Source organism: Mandrillus leucophaeus, unplaced genomic scaffold (assembly GCF_000951045.1).
Source record: "Mandrillus leucophaeus isolate KB7577 unplaced genomic scaffold, Mleu.le_1.0 Scaffold1319, whole genome shotgun sequence".
NCBI classification, from domain to species: domain Eukaryota; kingdom Metazoa; phylum Chordata; class Mammalia; order Primates; family Cercopithecidae; genus Mandrillus; species Mandrillus leucophaeus.
Window position 1 is genome coordinate 113,919 of NW_012101276.1, and position 18,283 is coordinate 132,201.

Below are 18,283 nucleotides of genomic sequence, written 5' to 3' on the forward strand. Positions count from 1 at the left end.
TGAAACACTTCCATTACCCTTGGTGCCCCTTTACAGTCCCCCTCCCACTGCCCCCCTCCAGCCCCAGGGACCCCTGATTTGCTTTATGCCATTATATGTTAGTTAACTGACTCTAGAATTTCAGAGGAATGTAGCATATCTAATGTTTTTGAAATTCATCGATCATGTGTGAATCTGTGGTTTACTTTCCTTTTTATTCTATTAATTAATTCTATTATATTAATACACCACACTTTGTTCATTCATTCATTTATTGGTGGACATTTGGCTTGCTTTCAGTTTGGAGCATAAATCTGTTATGAACATTCATGTACAACTCTTTATATGGAAAACCATTTCTGTTTCTCTTGGCTAAATACCAAGTTGTGAAATTACTGTGTTTTATGGCAAGGGTATTCATAACTTTATAAGAAACTGTCAAACTATTTTCCAAAGTGGTCGTACCAGTTGTACACTCTCATCAGCAATGTGAGCATTCTAATTGCTCTGCATTTTCATCAACACTTGGTACTGTCAGTTTTTTAATTTTAGACATCCTAGAGGGTGCGTATTGTTACCTCATTATGGTTCTGATTTGCATTTCCTTGATAATTAATGATGTCGTTTTTTCATGTACTGTCTACTTAAAGGAGTAGGGCACTGAAAACCTGATTAGACATTCAGGCCAGTGGAAAAGCCTTGTCAGCTGAGGGTTTCACAATACAATGGTCCTCCTGGGTCATTTTGCGGAGAATCCTGTTATTAATTTCTTAGTTTTTATTTTTCTCTTAGAGACTAGTTAAAGTCCCGTAGAAGTTTCTCCCAATTTCCTTTTGGAAGTGTGTATGGTTTCTAGAATTCTGAAATCCAGGTGTGAGAAGAAAGCTAGATGCATCAGCTTCCATGATCTCATCCTTGCCTTCAATTGTGTCTGGTATTTTTTAGCCTAGAGAACTTGTTTTGTAGTCTCCAGAGAATAACCCTACAGTTTTCTACAGAGTGAGAGAGGGACTGCTCCCTAGCTGAGCTGAGTGGATGAGGGCATCTGGGGGATATGTGCTTCTTTAACAGACTTTCACCCACCTTTCTCTTTTCAGATCAACTTTTACTCCTACTTCTCAAGGTATCTGGTGCTGCCTGTTTCTGAGCCTTTGGGCTTTGGATAGTGTAAACTGACTAGTTTTTCAGCTATTCAGCTTCCTTGATTGTGAAAATGGTTGCTATGTCATTATGTGCAGCTCCACTGTTGTAAACGGAAAGATAAAAATGTTTAGCGATTCTCCTAGCATAGAATACCAACAATATAAAGGATGTGACCTCTGTTAGTAAGAACTGGACCAGAAGAGAATTGGGGTTGCTCAAGAGCCATCAAATAGGGCAAGAAAAATGGCAAACAGAGTTCTGACATGGCAGAGCTTGAAGAAAACAGCAGAAAACCACCAAGGGAAAGACTTTGGGGGGTCTAGCTTTGCCCTCAGGCTGCTGAAGACCACTGAATACATGCAGTTCAAACGAATTTGGGATCTAATCTAAGAAGACTTGCCAGTCCTTTGATATCATTACTTCCACTTAAATCAATAGATTTTTTGGAGTAGTTTTAGATTTACAAAAAAAAATTGAGAGGAGAGTAAACAGAGATCTCCTCACTCATATATATCCCATCATCCCCACCCCAATTTCTTGTATTATGAACATCTTGCATTAGTGTGATACATTTGTTACAGTTGATGAGCCAATAGTGATACATTATTATTAACTAAAGTCTATAGTTTACTTTAGGGTTCCTTCTTGATGTTGTACATTCTATAGACTTTGACAAATGCATAACAACCATGTATCCATCACTGCATATCATACAGAGTAGCTTCACTACCTTAAAAATTCCCTGTGTAGCACCTATTCATCCTTCTCTCCCTCCCTCTTCCCAATCTCCTGGCAACCACTGTCTCCATAGTTTCACCTTTTCCAGAATGTCATATAGTTGGAATCAGTCAGTATGTAGCCTTTTTAGATTGGTTTCTTTCACTTAGTAATATGCATTTAACATTCCTGTGGGTCTTTTCATGGCTTGATAGCTCCTTTCATTTTAGTACTGAATAATACTCTATTGTCTGGATGTCCCACAGTTTATTTATCCATGCACCTATTCAAGGACATCTTGGTTGCTTCCCAATTTTGAGTAAAGCCACTGCAAACATTTGTATGCTTTATAGGGACATAAGCTTTCAACTCACTCAGGTAAAGAACAAAGAGTGCAATTGCTGGTTTATGTATAGTTTTGTAAGAAGCTGCCAAACTATCTTCTTCCCCCATTTGTTTTTGAGTTCTTGGTTTGGTTTATCTTGAAGTCTGCAGGAGCACATCTACAGGTAATTTTTAAAAGAAGGATATGTGAAGAAGGCGATGTTGATGGTATATTTTCTAAAAATATATTTCCATGGCCTTTATCCACAGAAGTCACGGTGGCCACACTTAACCATGTTATGTCACAAAGCTTTCCTCTCAAATATTTGTAGATATTACTGTCATGTTCTCTGGCGTTTAATGTTGTTGAGTCTGAGGTCAACCTAATTTTGTCCCTGTAGATAACTGATTTTGTGTGCCTACATCCTTAAAGGAATCTTCTCTGTTAGTAGAATTCAAGAGTGTTATCAGGATGTGCCTGGATGCTGATTTTCTGTGTTACCTTTTGAATGTAGTAAAATTTTCTAATATGCAGACTCAGAACATTTTACCACTTAGGGAAATCTTTTTAGTGGGTCTTCAATTATTGCTTATTTCAAATGTTCTGATTGTTGCCCTGAAAACATCTAATTTACTTAAGGCAGATTCCTAATATATATATATTTTATATATATAATTATAAAGAATATGTATTATAAATATATATTTCTAATATATATTTATACATATATATTCCTAATCTATATACATATATATTATATATGAGCGTTTCATTATATATATACATATATACATATATATACACACACATATATACATATATACACACACATATATACATACATATATATATATAGTGTGAGACTCTGTCACCCAGGCTGGAGTGCAGTGGTGCGATCTTGGCTCACTGTAGCCCCCTCCTCCTGGGTTCAAGCGGTTCTCCTGCCTCAGCCTCCTGAGTAGCTGGGACTACAGGCGCCCGCCACCATGCCCAGTTAATTTTTTTTTTTTTTTTTGGTATTTTTAGTAGAGATGGATTTTCACCATGTTGGCCAGGCTGGTCTCAAACTCCTGACCTCAAATGACCCACCTGCCTTAGCATCCCAAAGTGCTGGGATTACAGGTGTGAGCCAGCCTGCTCGGCCAGATTCCTAATTTTTAAAATCCTCCCTGTGTATCTTTACCATTTTCATGACTTTTCCTCTTTGAAAAAGTTTCTCATATTTTTTTTTTTTCCTTGACATCACTATTTGGGTTTCTCAGGGTTCTTTTTTACTATCTCCAATTTGAATTCGCACACAGGTCATTGCATTTCTTAAAAATTTTAGTGCTTCCTTTGCATATGACTTTCTGCTCTAGCTTTAGAGAGCAGAAATGGGATGTCTTCTTGCATCCTTTAATTAAGGATGCCAATTGATTTTCTATTTTTTTCTGATTCTTTTTAATTAAAATACTGAGTTTTATTTCATGTATATTTTTGTCTCCCCACCATTTCCATGTCTGACCACTGCTACTACTATATCCTATCATAACATTCCATACATACTTAAAACCAAGCAAAGGGTGGATTTCCATCTTTAAAAACTAAACAGGAATTTTGGACAACACATTCTTGGCAATGGAACCTGGACAACATTTATCAAACATGGTAGGGAAAGTTCTCAGTCTGCATTATAAAAGGACAGCCAAATAGCAACTGTTAGAGAAATGAAGTAAGATGGAAAATTTTTAACAAACTGTTTAAACTATTTTCTTAAAGAGACTTCCTGCACTGCCAGAGATCTTGAATAGCCTCCTGGTCAGTCATCCAGAAACAATTCTTTACATAATTGATGAATTTGGTTGCCACTTTGGGAAGAGAACCACCTTTTTCTGTACTTGCTTACATTTTTGCTTTAATATCTTCTGCGGAACTAGGTCCTTTTGGTGTTTTAGGAGTTTTTTTTTCCCTGTTTTTTGAAGGATTCTTGTCCTTTTGATCTTGGTGTTGATGGTTTTGAGTCTTTTCCATTCTGATTTGACTTCTGTGCATTTTTGGCTGGAGTGTCTTGTACAGATTTCTTCACTGGTGCTTTTTCTTCAGTTTCCTCATCAAAATCTTCTTCCTTCTTCTTCCTTCTCCTTCTTATTCTTCTTCATCAGCAGCAAGTGTTACTTTTTTCTGTGGAAGCTTGCTACCACCTCCAGGAGCAGATCACTTTCCAGATATACTTAAGAGTTTCACGTCCTCCTCTTTTTTTTTTTTTTTTTTTTTTTTTTGTTGAGACGGAGTTTCGCTCTTGTTGCCCAGCTGGAGTGCAGTGGTGCAATCTCGGCTCACTGCAAGCTCCGCCTCCCAGATTCAGGCCATTCTCCTGCCTCAGCCTCCCGAGTAGCTGGGACTACAGGCGCCCGCCACCATGCCCGGCTAATTTTTTGTATTTTTAGTGGAGATGGGGTTTCACCGTGTTAGCCAGGATGCTCTCGATCTCTTGACCATGTGATCTGCCCTCCTCGGCCTCCCAAAGTGCTGGGATTACAGGGGTGAGCCACTGCGTCCGGCCATCCTCCTCTTCATCTTCTGACTCTGCATCTTCTTCCACAGCTACTAAATGCTGTCCACTAATGTGCACTGGCCCTGAACCAAGCTTCAACCATAAGACCACTGGTGGTGTTATTTCAAAGCCCCCAAGGGAAACCGTTGACTGTACAGACATTTTCTAAGTTGCCAGTGTTACTTTAATTGAACTGTCTTCGAAATTCATTGTCTCTGCTTCAACAATGTGCAATTCATCCTTTGCACCAGCCCCTAAATTGACTGTTCCTAAAGATAACTGGTGCTCATTTTCATTATTATCCACCTTAAAGTGATTATCTTGATTGGCCTTTAGTTCACAACCAAAAAGATAGCTCTGGGGCCTCAGGGAGCTCATGTCCATGTCCATTGAATCTTCCTGGGGATGGTGGCACACTCTTAGGTGGGAGAGAAGGTGGATAGAGATAAATGGCTACTCCAGAGGAGAGCCGTGCAGGATGGAATCACACCAGGGATTTTTTTTTTTTTTTCTGATTTCTATAGTGAATAATATTCTGCTAATCTTATGTTTTTGTAAGTTCTACAAAGGTCCTACTCTACAACCCATTTGGTTTCAGTTGACAGCAGGCAAACTTGCAGAGCTCAGCTCATGGCTGGCTGAATCTCATAAGGTACACTCCCTGGGTCTTCTATGATGGAGCACACCAAAAATTTCAATCCGCAACATGTGTTGTTACCAGGACTCCTCCTATCTCAGACTCTGCCTGCAGCGTTCTGTGGGAGCAGTGTGTTGCAAGAATAAAGCACCTTCACCAGCATCTTTCTTCCCCTCTGTCCTGTTCTGGTGTTTTCTACAAATTAGAATGGCATGTGAAATGGAAGTCACCAGTGTCTGGCTCTCATGCCCACTGACCACACTTCTCCCATTGATAAGTCTCCTAGACTAGAATACAAGATGATATTTTAAAATGTCTTTAATGATACATTTTATTTCTTTAAAATATATTTGTTGAGCACTTCCTTTATGTAGGGTCCTGTTGTAGGCAACAAAAATAGAGCAGTGAGCAAGAAAGGCATGGCCCTGCCCTCAGGAAGCTTCCATCCTGGGTTTGGGTGGGGATGAATGGGAAACAACTGACAACATAATTAACGACTGTAGTTACAGTTGTGATTAGGGGTTCAGAGAAAACATCCAGACCAAGGAGCAGTGGTGTTGGTGGTGGTTCCAGCATAGCTTTCCCTGAATAATTGGTGTTTGAGTTGAGCTCTAAAAGATCAGAATGAATAAATAAGAAGAGAAGGAGAGTTAGGATGTTTCAGGCATAGATCATATACCAAGGCCCTGAGGCAGGAGGACATGGTGGGTTTGAGGGCATTGTAGAAAGTTGATGTGTTTGGAGCTTGGAGGGGAGAAACAAGAAGAGGTAAAGTCATGTTCACTGTTGCAACCCCAGTGCTTGGGTGGAGTAGGGGCTCTATAAATGTTTGTGTCTGATGAATGGAAGATGGTAGTTGTAGCTAATCTGTAAGGAAGTTCCTGATGGTGGGTGTTGGGCTGCCCTCGGCTCTTTCTTGTCCTCACATTTTTACCAGTAATTACAGTGAGAATGCAGAAGCCATGCCCAGTCAGTCAGGAGATGAGGACATGGGTCAGAGTCAGAGAAGGGCTAAAAGAAGGACAAGCAGCATGTGGCTGAGGCCAAAAAGGAAAGGAAACCACATGGATTTGAAGCAGCTTGGAAAGGTTTGAGACAGGATAGCTTTAGAGGCAGGTCTTGAGGAATGGAGGAGGAGGAATCTTAAGTAGCAAGGAAAGAGGCAAGGAGTAGGAGAATAGAACAAGGCGAACAAAAGCCCCAAGAAAGACACTGGGGGTGTGGTGGTCCCTCTGGACTGCAGGATCAGATGTGTGCATTGTGGGGAGGCTGGATGCTGAGATGGACAAGGCAGCATCTCAGCCGCACTCGGTCGGGAAGAATATGTCCCCAGAATAGATGTGCCCCCTTCTTACAGCCCATCAGGATACAGCCTGGGTCAGCCTTACTCTGTGCACCTGCTTTTCACATTCAAGCACTGAGTGAAAAGTACCTGCATATGTCTTTGGGAGGTGAAGAAAAATGGCCAAAGCTGGGAAGTCCCAAATCTTCAAATGCAGACTTTGCCTCCCACTGCTTCTGAGTGAACTTGAGAATTTGCCCTATCTCATCACTCAGATCTCATCAGCTCTGAGACCTAATAAAAACTCTTCTCCCCAAGTCCTAGAGAACTAGAACTAAGCAAAAGAGGACCGACTCCAGCCCTGACTGCAAGCCATTAGTTTTGATAAACATCTGTGTTGTGGCGCCAGGGCTATTCATTCAACAAACATTTCCTGTATGCCTTCTCTATGCCATGCACACAGGCTGGCATCAGTGCACCTATCTGTTTTGCGCTGAGAACTGTCATAAACAACACCATTTAGGACAAGACACATCCAAGGGAGCAGTCTCTGAGGAAGTGGGTTGGCTTCTCTGAGCACCCTGAAGTCTTGGACATTCATTCACTCTTAGAGGGAGGGAATGGCCAGGAATTGGGGAAGTGAGGCTTCCTCAGAGACTAAGCAGCCATGAGGCTGCAGCTCCCCTCGAACAGGCAGACTTGCACAAACTCAAATGAATTAGAAGTGTAAATTGAGCAGTTCGACTTGGCTTGCACAGTGCAATAAAGATCTGCAAACACTCAGCTCCGTATTGTACCCGAGGCAGGGTGATTAATTCATTATTCACTTCCCAGCCTGGAAGCAAAAGCGTGTATACCCAGGGGCCAGCATGGATGAGCAGAGTCATAAATCACGCCACTTACAAAGCTAGCAATGAGAAAATCCACTGGCTGGTGGCGGATGCTCTGCAGGCAGCAAGAGTGGCCTGAGGACCAGCCAGTCGAGGCGGGCCAGTCTGCTCTCTGGAGACAGACCAGTTGGCCAAGCATTTCGCCTTCCAGCCAAGACGGCCAGCCTCTCGGCCACCCGGCTTGGCGTTTCCTGGCCAGACCACAAGGAAACAAACTCCACTCCACCCAGGAGGAATGCTCCTGTGACCTGAAATGGCCTCTCTCAAATGTAGACAAAGTACTAGGAATAGCATTAGTATTTCTCTAAAAGGCTGCTATGGTCCAGTTGTGATAAACCACTATCCACCCCTCTCCTTGGGCTGTTCTGGGTTCCAAATCCTTCCGCCCCAGCCAGAGGGCCAACCTGGTGTCTGCTCAGCGTCCTCCAATCCAAGTCCCTGGATATCATCGGCTGCCAACCTTGAGCCTGGGCCGTTGCCCTCCAATCTCTGCTAGCTTCGGGACAGGATGCTTTGGGGATCTGAATTTCATTGAGAGCTGCTGATACCAGCCAGCAAAGGGCTTTTTAGCCCCTATTTGAATATAAGGTAGCTCTTCAAGTATTTGATAATTCTTTCTCTTCCAAGTAAAACGCCCTCAGTTTCCTCAATTATTCCTCATATTTCAAGATTTCTAAAGCCCCTTCAATGACCAGGAAGGCCTTCCATTTTGATATTGACTATTTTCCACTTTACATTTGCTCTTAATTCTCCAAAATCTCAGAAAGGGACCCAGTACTTCCTGTGTGTTCTTGTTCTTGTCATGAGAGAACAATAACATTAAGACTCATTATGTATGGGGCACTTTATACTTATTATCTCATTTAAACTTTCATGATGAGCTGGTGAAGTGGTTTTTAACTCCAGTTTACAGAGGAGGAAACTGAGGCTTAAAGAGGTAAAATGGCTTGCCAGGATTGAGCCTTTGGTCAGCCTGACTCCAGAGATTGTGCTTCTAAACCTTATGATATGCTGTCTCCCTCACCCACAGCCTGACACCCTGACATCTGATTCAGGGTCTGCCACACCTGGTAACCACTTTCCCAGGAGCCAGGCTGAGCTTTGAGAGGCTGGCCAAAGCTCTCTTCTTTCTTTTAAAAAAATTTTTATTTGGCCGGGTGCAGTGGCTCACAACTGTAATCCCAGCACTTTGGGAGGCCAAGGCAGGAGGATCACCTAGGTCAGAAGTTTGAGACCAGCCTGGCCAACATGGTGAAACCCCATCTCTACTAAAATACAAAAATTAGCCAGGTGTGGTAGTATGCACCTGTAGCCCCAGCTACTTGGGAGACTGAGGCAGGAGAATTGCTTGAGCCCGGGAGGTGGAGGTTGCAGTGAGCTGAGATTACATCCCTGCACTCCAGCCTGGGTGACAGAGCAAGTCTCTGTCTCACCCCCCCGCAAAAAAAAAAAGTTATTTTGAGACAGGGACTCGCTCTGTCACCTAGGCTAGAGTGCAATGGCGTGATCTCGGCTCACTGCTCACTGCAGCCTCAACCTGCTGAGCTCAAGTGATCCTCCCATCTCAGTCTCCCAAGAAGCTGGGACCACAGGCACATGCCACTATGTCTGGCTAATTTATTGTTATATTTTGTAGAGATGGGGTCTCCCTCTGTTGTCCAGGCTAAACCATTTAATTGCTATCCAATTCAGCATCAAAAAAATAATAAACTAAGGTAAAAAAATCAATAACAGCATTGTTCATACTGTTTTCCACCCACTGTCTGATCTGAGCAACTCTTCAAATAAAGAGAGAAGTCCTTATTTCTCTCATTCTTCTTGCCAGAACAGTCATATGGCCCATGATGCAGTCTCTTTACAACTTCTTCTTGACCTATTTGGTACACAGAGGAGCAGCGTTCTCCCTAATCTATTTATGGAACTAAGAAAAGAGGATTCTAGCTGGGTATGGTGGCTCACACCTGTAATTCCAGCACTTTGGGAGGCCGAGCCAGGCAGATCACTTGAGGTCAGGAGTTTGAGACCTACCTGGCCAACATGGTGAAACCCCATCTCTACTAAAAATACAAAATTAGCTGGGCATGGTGGCAGGCACCTGTAATCCCAGCTACTTGGGAGGCTGAGGCAGGAGAATCACTTGAACCGGGAGGCAGAGGTTGCCATGGGCCGAGATCATTCCATTGCACTCCAGCCTGGGCAAAAAGAGTGAAACTGTCTCAGAAAAAGGAAGGAAGGAAGGAAGGAAGGAAGGAAGGAAGGAAGGAAGGAAGGAAGGAAGGAAGGAAGGAAGGAAGGAAGGAAGGAAGGAAGGAAGGAAGGAAGGAAGGAAGGAAGGAAGGAAGGAAGGAAGGAAGGAAGGAAGGATTCTTTAACAAGAGGGTCTCTAACCAAGGAATTACTGAATTACGCTCATTGTGCTCAGTGTCACCAGACAAATTCCTTACAAAAAAGAGCACTACGACTTAGCCTACCTTGCTCGAGAACAATAATCCTAGCTATTAACACCTTCCCATCTTCCAAGAAGGAAGAAAATATTACATGGCTAGAACTGTGGGACTGGGTTCCAGTTGGGGATTTTACCAGGCCCACAGCAACACTAAGCATGTATTAATAAAGCCTCAAGTGAATATTCACAGAGAAATATTCGGATTTTACTTACATGTGGGTTGCATCTGGCATGCTGGTTAAGGCAGGTGGACTTAGGGGAATGGGCTGTTCCATACACAAGGTTCCACCATCCTGGGAGAAGGTGGGTAATCTGAATGGACAGCCAGGTGGGCCCTGTAGAGCCTACTTCCTGGCCACACCAAGCCAACCTGAGAGATGATGCAAAAGTTTCAACCTCTACCGTACTCTGGCAACCTCAGGGAATTTATGGTTACTCAAAGCATGCCCAGTAGGTTGGGACTGATTCAGATGAATGAGACTATGGAAACAGGATGCTAGCTGGTGCCTGCCAACCATCCATCAGGATCAACACTGGCTGTGGCGGGTGAGAGCCCATGGAGGCCATGGAGACTGAGGAAAGTCTAGAAAACGTTGCATGTGGCTGAAGCCCAGCTGCAAATATCCACAATTACCTGAACTCAGGACGCTGTGTTCTGAAGTTGTGTGTGTTTCAGTTTCGTCACCCAGCATAAATTTACCAATTAGGTGTTGGGAAACTTAAACTGTAAAGGAGCTGAATGTGCTCTGAGAGATTTATCTCACTTCTGCTGTTCAAATGACATCTGCTCACTAAATAAGTCTTAACCTGAATGTGTGGCTAATTTTCTCTAAAAATCTGCATTTTCCAAAAAAGTTTTTAAAAACTGAATTAAACAGCAAACTAGAGGTAAAAATACTAAAACTTCGTGTGTTTTTAATGGAAACATATGAAATGTAAAAATTTAAAAACAGTAATTTAGTATGAATTTACATAAGTAAAATGCACAAATCTTAAGAGTAGAGCTCTCTGACTATTTGTGTCACATATGACTTTTTGCATATGTGGCCACTTCCCAGATGAACAGATAGAACCTTTCCACACTCCAGAAAACTCCCTCCTACTCTTTCCCAGTGCTTCTCCACCACCAGATAAGAACTGTACCAGTTCTTTCAGCACACTTTAATTTGTGCCTGTCCTTGAACTTCATATAAATAGAATTGTACTTATCAATTCCCTGGCAGCTTTTGCTCAATGTAATGTTTTGGAGATTAATTCATGTTGCTGAGAATATCAGTAGTTCATTTCTTTCTATTGCTGAGTAATAATCCATCGTATGAATATAGCTGAATTTGTTTATCCATTTGCCTGTTGATGGACATTTGTTTTCTTTCCAGTGTTTGGTTATTAAGAATAAAACTGAGGCTGGGCACAGTGGCTCATGCCTGTAATCCCAACACTTTGGGAGGCAGAGGCAAGAGGATCACTTGAGGCCAGGAGTTTGATACCAGCCTGGGCAACATAGCAAGACTTCATCTCTACAAAATATTTTAAAAATTAGCCAGGTACAGTGATGTGTATCTATAGTCCTGCCTACTTGGGAGACTGAGGCAGGAGGATCACATGAGCTCAGGTGTTCAAGGTTATAGTAAACCATGATCATATCACTGCACTTCAGCCTGGCTGACATAGCAAGACCCTGTCTCTAAAAAATATTTTTTTAGGCCAGGCACAGTGGCTCACTCCTGTAATCCCAGCACTTTGGGAGACCAAGAAGGGCGGATCACGAGGTCAGGAGTTTGAGACCAGCTTGGCTGCCATAGTGAAACCCCGTCTCTACTAAAAATACAAAAAATTAGCTGGGCATGGTGGTGGGCACCTGTAATCCCAGCTACTCAGGAGGCTGAGGCAGGAGAATGGCTTGAACCTGGAAGGCCAAGGTTGCAGTGAGCCGTGATCACACCACTGCACTCTTCTGCGCGACAGAGCAAGACTCCATTTCAAAAACAAAACAAAAGACCAGCTCGGCCAATATGGCGAAACCCTGCCTCTACCAAAAATACAAAACATTAGCTGGGTGTGGTGGTGTGTGCCTGTAGTCCCAGCTACTTAGGAAGCTGAGGTGGGAGGATGGCCTGAACCTGGGAGGTGGAGGTTGCAGTGACCCAAGATCATGCCACTGCACTCCAGCCTGCATGATAGAGCCACACTTTGTGTCAAAAAAACACTTAAAAAAATAAAAATAAAAACTGAATATGAGTTTTTTTGTTCGTGCTTGTTACAGAAGTCTTTTTGTTTTAAAATACACTGGTTTCTCTAGGGTATATACTTAGGAGTAGAACTTTATTAGAAACTACCAAGTGACATACAGTAAGTTTAGAAATAACTTACAGACATGTGAAATAAAAGAACTTTAAAAATTTTTGCTTAATTATTGATGAAATATTTTTTAAAAATTGGTAAAATAGGAAGAATCATCTAACATTCAAAATGTTTTATAAAGCAATTTTATGTTATATAAAATGCTACAAATGTTCTCTGAGGATATACATTTTCAGTGGTTGGGACTTTAAGCAAGTTGACTTTAGGCAAATAGGTCTTAGGCAAATTGGCCCAAAAGCTCAATATAGATTCTTGTCAAGACAGGTTTCCCCCATTCTCTACTGTAATTGAATTTTTAAACAATGCAGACTTGACATTCATCCCTGTAGATTTCATACCAGTAGGAAGTACATGTATATTTATGCACAGGGATATATGGGATTAGGATGTTGGAACAAGTAGACACTTGGTGGAAAGAGGGAAAGGAATTCCCGGCCCTGCTCACAGAACTCTGGGGAGACTGATAATGGGCCATGAGCTGGCAGGATGCCCAAGGACTTAAAACCTTGCTGAGCCAGGGCAGGGGCCTAAGCAGGGGAAGGTCCTGAAGGGGCTCATTTGGCTCAGTGGAGCCTGCCTGGCAATGTTGGGACCAGTTTGTGGGGAGGAGCTGGGGTGTCATTACAATGAATGAGGAGAATAAGGCAGAGGTTGCCTCTGGGGATAGTGGCATGGAGAACTACATAACTGAGAGGGCCCACAGTGTCAGCAGGCTGTGCAAGTTAGCGTTTGTCTGAGAGGAAAGAAAACTGTTATTGAATCAACCCTAAACAGTGTTTGTCCTGGTTGCAGATATTTTAAACCTTCATTTAAAAAATACATCAGCACATGTGATTGCACATTTATCTTTTTTATTAAGATGGAGTCTTGCTCTATTGCCCAGGCTGGAGTGCAGTGGTGCAATCTCAGCTCACTCCAACCTCCGCCTCCTGGGTTCAAGCGAATTCTCCTGTCTCAGCCTCCCGAGTAGCTGGGATTATAGGCACGCACCACAAAGCCTGACCGATTTTTTTATTTTTAGTAGAGACGAGGTTTCACCATGTTTTACCAGGCTGGTCTCAAACTCCTGACCTCAGGTGATCCACCTGCCTCGGCCTCCCAAAGTGCTGGGATTACAGGCATGAGCCACTGCGCCCAGCCGTGATTGCAAATTTTAAAAAATTTATAGTCATCCAAATGTGTTCACTATCTTTTCTTCATGTCTTCCACACTTTTGATCAAATTGGCTTCTATGTCATCTCCTGAGTTATTAATAAAAAATATTAAACTGGACAAAGCCAGAATAAAGCCCGCTGGAATGCCACCAGAGACTCCCCTCCAGGGTGCTGGTGATTCATTAATCAGCACTCTCTGAGAAGGACTATTCAGCCAACTATAAATTCACCTTGCAGTCCCCATTGACATGTTTCCACCTTTGCACAAGAGAATCATGAGAGATTTAGGAAAAGTCATCACAGAAATCAAGGCACAGAGTCTATGAAATACCCCAATCCACTAATTTAATCACTTACAAAGAAAGAGAAAAAGAAAGGAGGTTAGACTTGTTCTTAGTGAGTCCACGCTAGTTCCTGGCAAACGTTGCTTTCTTTTTCAAGTACTCAGAAAACCATCTGTTTAATAATCCCTTCTAGATTTTTGTTGGCACTGGGGGTACTCGTCAATCAAATTGTAAATTTCATTTATCACCCCATTTAAAAATCAGGACACCATTTTCCATTTTCACTGTTTTGGCTACTCTCTCTGATTTTCCAGGTTCTATCAAAGATGTTACAGGTAACCCTTGCCATCATCTGGGAGGTCATCTGTCTGCACCAGCTGGCTTAAACTCATTGACGCAAGCTAGCTAGTGTCATGGGATAAATGGATCCCCAGGTATAAGCAGAAAGCAACTTTATTTTGTCTTCCATTGTCCCTTAAAATTTATTCAGTAAGGCATATCCTTCCCCTGTCTATGGATAAAAATTTATCAGTCCTGTAACTTTTCTGATCATATCACTCATGATAAATAAACGTACTATAATCACCTTAAGTCACTAAATATAGTCCTTATTTAGATATTAGAAATCTGCTTTTATATAACAAGCAAAACTGTACACTTTGTTTAAGGTGAAATCCTCCTCTTCAGTTTGAGTCTGCTGCAGGCAGGCAGCTTATAGCTGGAAACGGTGTGCATCTGGTTTCTTCTTTTTTAAAAAATCCTCTTCTCCTACATCAGCTTATAAACCTGGAATTTCAGCTCCTCTAGGGTGGGGCGGTGCTGAGAGGCTGAGGAGTAGGAAAGCCCTTCTTTGGCACTTTTGTAAAATGGCTCTTCACTTTCTGAGACTAGTAAGTGTTTCAAGCATTCTTCATCTTTCGATTTTTTCAAGCAAGAATCAGATCCCAATTTACTGCATCCCACCCTCTCCCCATTCCCCATACCTGCTCTCCTTTGAAACCTCTCTCCCACTTAACTTGAGATGAAGGGGAAATACCTGACATGATGTAAACCATTCTCTCCAAATAACTCTTCCTCTCAAATCCTCTCCCTTCTCCAGCCCCTGACCCTTAAACCCCTTGTGGTTTTAAGGGGTTCAAAAGAAATTCAATCCATTCAAAGACACTTATGAAATATTTGAACAGTGGCTTCTTCATATTTTCTCTATATATTACAGCCAAAAGGGAGAGGGTCCAATTTGTGTATTTGGTTAAAGTACTTTTCCACCATCTGATCTCTTATCTTGGCCTTGCATTTCCTTCATTCTTGTTTGATGGCATTTCTTCTTGATAGGGAGACAGGTGAAACAGTTGAGAATGTTTGTATTCTCTCTAAAACCTCCTTTCATTACATACCATCTTCTTCCAGTGCAGGGGTTTTCCTCACTTGTGAAACAAGCTTTTAAAAACCACAACTGTCAGGCCATTTTATTAATTTATAATGAATAATATGATGGCCATAAACACTCATATTCATGTATTTTTCCTAATGGAAATTAAAATAGGAGTGGGCAAAGGAAATGCAGTACATGATACAGGGACTATTACTCGGCCTTTTAAAAAAGAAAATTCTATAATATGTGACAATGTGGTAAAATAGCAAATATATTCAATTATCTTTATAAAAACCGGAATGGACGACTTTACACCAAGCAAACAAGCAAGGCTCCTCTCTGGTGGGAAATACAAAGAAGAAAATAAAAATTATCAACCATAAACACCTAAATAATTGATAAATTTCTTTTTAATATTTTACTTAGGATTCTCCATGTAATAATTTTACCTAACTGAAATACTATTTACACAATTCTGAATCCTAGTTCTTAAACTTGCTATACTGTGAATATTTCCTACTACCAATAAAACTCTTGGAAAACCATTTTCAATGGCTCCATACTAGGCCAATGTATGGGGACACCATGATTTATTAATCTCTTTCCCTTGTTACTGAACATTAACATTGTTTCCTTTTTTTTTTTTTAAACCATTTTGAATAACACCACAACATAAACTATTGTGCACACATGTGTGTTTGAATTTCTGATGATTATGAGAAGGGGAGTTACTGGATCAAAGGTATGGACTTTTTAAAGATCTTAATACAAGCTGCCACTTTGCTTTCTAGAAAGAATTGTAACAGATTGATGTATCTTAATGGACATTGTCATCAAACTCAATCAGTCCAAGACTCCATCTCCACACCAGAGCCAGCCAAGAGAACCAGAAAAATGTCAGAGACACAGGACAAGAGTGGCTTTTGGCTACAGTAACCATATTCTCCAATCTGGGTATCTGTTTCAATAGATATCTGTTTCAAGGGAGTGAAAGGAGAAACTCCATTTGTCTCTCTGCACATGTGTCATCAGGGTTCTCCTGGAAGATGGTAGCCTCCTCCGATCCAGCCTGTATCTGGTTCATTGCCCTATAACACAGCCCTACCTTAATCATAAAGCCAAAGGGCAGGGCAGCTTTGTTTTCTCTCAGCCACACCCCAGTCACTTCCCTGCACTTAAATCTAGGTGGCTCCTTCAAGAATCTGTAGCCACAAATTGATAAACGCATTTTCAGATGGGTTTGTGTTGCATCTATTACAGGTTGAAGTGTCCTAGTTTTGCTCTCAAGTGATGACATTCATCCAGAGCATGTTCCAAATCTGCCCATTTCCCACCCCACCTGGGTTCTGCCTTACCATATTTTTAAGACAGAAACACAACGTACGGCAATACTAACGCCGTATTCTAATGACAATAGTTAAATAACTTTTTTTCTGATTTCAAAAGTGGTACATGTTTAAAGTGGAAATGTAGACAACTTAGGAAAGCAGGAAAGGAAGGCTGCAGAGTGACCAGCACGTATGGCAGCCTGCCTGGCAGATGGGGAGTGCACGTCTCGGTGGACATCTGTGTGGGGTCAGCAGGGATCATGTTCAGCTCAGCAGATGTCAGGAGACATACAGCAAAGGCTGAGGGCGGTAAGAACTCTCCCGCTTGACACTACATAAGCCCTGAGAACTTGGTTCCAACTCCAGGGAAAAGAGTGGGGGGAACCCCTAAAGCTGAAATAAAAATCATAACACAGTAGAATGGCACTTGATAGAGAAATCAGTTTCATTGGTAGGAAAACAAAGAACATTGCAGTCTAGTTTGTGTTCTCTTTCCAGCTCCTTTGGCCTCTGATTCCCAACTTCGGGTGCACCCCACCACCAGCCTTTTCCAGTGGCTCAGTTGAGTTCAGTCCCGGTACCTGAGAGGGTTTGAGGGATGGACCACATTCTTTGGGCACTCCGTGGGAGCTAGCCCTACAAATCACCATGGAAACTGAAGATACAGTGATTGTCCATGCTGGTCTTAGAGGCAGGTGGTTCCCAGGCGAAGGCTGAGAAAAGTTACTCTTACAATGATGTAATAATTCTACCAATGGCCCTCAGTTTCTGAAGATTTGCTTCCCTTAATTCTCCTCACTGGAATTGGGGGATTAAATCTCTGCAAGCAGCAGATGATATAAAAACAAACAAACAAACAAATAGCCCAAGAGGGCCATGAGTCTTGGTAGGGATGTACCAGTAAGAAAGGGTTCCGGTTTCCCTAAGCCATGACACCAGGCCTGGCTCTTTGTTTCAAAAGGATCTTCAGAGCCACCTGGCACAGATGGCTTTCTCTTGGGGTCATTCCTTTTGTACCTCTGCATCCTTGGCAACATTTCAGGGGAGCTCCCGGGTAGGGCAACATCTTAACTGTCAAGACAGTGCAGCATCAGAGAGTCACAGAGGCAGGCTCTGGAATCCCTAGAGGCCAAGGCCAAGACCAAGAACAGGACACATGTACTAGGATTGGCATTGCAGTGATGGCTATAGTCACAAACAATTTGAAACATCCAAACTGGTGAGCCATAGGGGACCACTTAAACAGATGCTGGTATATTCATACCAAGGAACACTATGCATTCATTAGAAAAATTAGATTTCTATAAATTAAAAGGGAATATGAATATATTCATAATATATTTTAAGTAAAAAAGGCTTAAAACAGCATGTAGCACATGATCTTATTTTAAATAAATGTATATTTATTTGTACATATTATATATAGGAAATCTCTAGTGGGATAACAACAGTCTTCATTTCTTTGTATTTCTCTAATGTTTCAAATTATTTTGACATGTTTCTCTACATATGTTTCTCTACATCATGTTTCAAATGATCTTTGACATAATGACTTGTTGCTTTGTGTATTAGTCAGGGTTCTCTAGAGGGACAGTACTAATAGGCGATACATATATATATAAATGTATATATAAATAAATTATATATATATATGTGAAGGGGAGTTTATTAAGTACTAACTTACACAATTACAAGGTCCCACAATAGGCTGTCTGCAAGCTGAGGAGCAAGGAGAGCCAGTCCGAGTCCCAAAACTGAAGAACTTAGAGTCAGATGTTCGAGGGCAGGAAGCATCCAGCACAGGAGACAGATGTAGGCTGGGAGGCTGGGCC

The 18,283-nt window shown here is 41.9% G+C and overlaps 1 pseudogene; it reads right to left on the reverse strand.

The window, feature by feature from the left end:
- Window positions 1–3,834: 3,834 nt before the first annotated feature.
- Window positions 3,835–18,283, reverse strand: part of LOC105534220 — a 71,371-nt pseudogene continuing 56,922 nt past the window's right edge.